This window comes from Fukomys damarensis, unplaced genomic scaffold, assembly GCF_012274545.1.
Source record: "Fukomys damarensis isolate Sample0158 unplaced genomic scaffold, DMR_v1.0_HiC HiC_scaffold_26, whole genome shotgun sequence".
Classification (NCBI taxonomy): domain Eukaryota; kingdom Metazoa; phylum Chordata; class Mammalia; order Rodentia; family Bathyergidae; genus Fukomys; species Fukomys damarensis.
The window spans coordinates 13,822,425-13,824,555 of NW_022900938.1; the positions used below are offsets into that span (position 1 = coordinate 13,822,425).

The 2,131-nt window shown below is 35.1% G+C and overlaps 1 pseudogene; it reads left to right on the forward strand.

Moving 5' to 3' along the window:
* The window catches only part of LOC104870992, a 9,130-nt pseudogene extending 8,592 nt beyond the window's left edge, over positions 1-538 (forward strand).
* Positions 539-2,131: the final 1,593 nt, after the last annotated feature.

Consider the following 2,131-nt stretch of genomic DNA (forward strand, 5'->3'; position numbering starts at 1 on the left):
TTTTTTTTTTTTTTTTTTTTTTTTTTTTTTTTTGTACCAGGGATCAAACTAGGGACCTTGTACTTGTGAGGCAGGTGCTGGAACCACTGAGCTAAATCCCTGGCCCTCGTTTTACTTTCATTGATATCTATTTTTAATCTATTCTACATTATCCTCCTCCCCCTTTCATTTGTATGGTTACCAGTGTAGATGCTATTATTCATAATGAGTTTTACCGTATCTGTTCTGTTTTACAGATGTTCTGTTTACCGTTGGTTGTGTTCTTCTCCCAAATCAGTGCTGGGATCAAGCCCAGCACTTTGAACATGCTGAACATGAGATGCAGCCTCATCCCAGTTGGGAGAAATTGCACTTTACTTCATACTTCTCAAACTTAGATAGGTATCTCAATATAAGCAACACAGAAGGCAAAGGACCCAAGCTGATGACCCATCCTAAAGCAGACACAGGTGAGAGGCCTGAAGATCCACTACTAGATATTCACCCACTTAGCAACAACAAAGAGAACTGCACAAATGTTATGTCACCCTCCTCATGAGGAACCCTAGTATGGATCATTACCACACTCAGGCTGCAGTGTTAACAAGTCTGGAGGCATAATCACAGATTGTTCACTTCATGTATTCTGCTGTCTATAACATAGCTACTTAATTTATCAGAGGGACCCCAACAGACAACTTCTACAGAGAAAGAAGCTCCCTCATGTCCCAACACAGTGGATACAGAGTGAAAGTCCAGGAACCACACTAATAAGCTACAGGGAAACTATAAAACATAGACCAAGTGGAATTAAACCTAACACTACACAACAAACTAACATTCTAGACCACAGTGTCAAGATAAAGCTGTTCCGTTCACTTAAAAGTGGAAGAGATATCCAACCCAACAGAAACAGAAATATAAGAAACATTTTTTTAAAAAGGTAACATAATTACTTCAAAAGTTCACTATTCTCTAATAACTGACCCTAAAGATATTGAAATAGGTAAAGTGCCCAATAAAGAATTCAAAAAGATGATTTTTAAAAGACCAATGAATTACAAAAGAACACAGAAAAAAAACTGAGTGAAATTAGACAATGCAGGGCATCAATGAGAAATTCAATAGACTCTGAAAAAGAACTGAACAGAAATCTTAGAAATGAAAAGCTTCATAAGGAAAATTTAAAACTATGGAAAGCTCCACCAATAGATTAGAGCAAGTTGAAGAAAGAATATCTGAGCTTGAAAACAAGCCTGATTATCATAAACAGTAGTACAGAAAAAATTAAATTATGATCAGAACTCTGAACAGGATTAAGAGATTAAATTTAGGAATACTAGGTCTTGACAGAGTAGAGGTATACTCTACAGCCACATAAAAGCTATTTAGCGAAATAATAGCAGAAAAATTCGCAAGCCTTGGGAAAAATATGAACATAGGAGGCATTTAGGCTCCTAAATAAACACACCAAAAAGAACCTCTCCACCTCATAATCTAGTTAAATCACATACGGTACACAGAAGAGAAAGAATACAGAAAGCACCAAGAGAAACACCAACTTAACTTATAAAGACAAACCCATCAGAATAACATCAGATTTCTCAGAAGAAATAAAGTCCAGGAAGGAACAGAGTGACATATTTCAAGACATGAAAGAAAATAACTGCCAACCTAGATTACTATATCCATAAAGTTATACTCCAGAATTGAAGGAGAGACAAAGACCTTTCAAGATAGCATAAAGGAATTCATGACCATTAAAACAGCATTACAGAAGATACTATAAGAAATCCTACACAGGGAAGAAGAAACATCATCATGAGAACTTGGAAAAGAACAAACCTCACTAGAACAGTAGAGAAGTAAATGAGAATTATTGATTCAGAAAACTATCAAACCTCTAAGATGAATGAGGGATAAAGAAAGGAACATAGAACATTCAAAACAACCAAAGAAAAATAAAATGACAAGAATTAATATCTTTCAATAATAACCCTGAATGTAAACAGTCTTAATTCTCTAATTAAAAGATGCAGATTGGTTGACTGGATTAAAAATAAGATACAATTTTAGTCAGAAGAGACAAAGCTCAGGAATGATAAAGGAACAAACCATCAAGAAGACAAGGACGGTAAGAATATACATATAT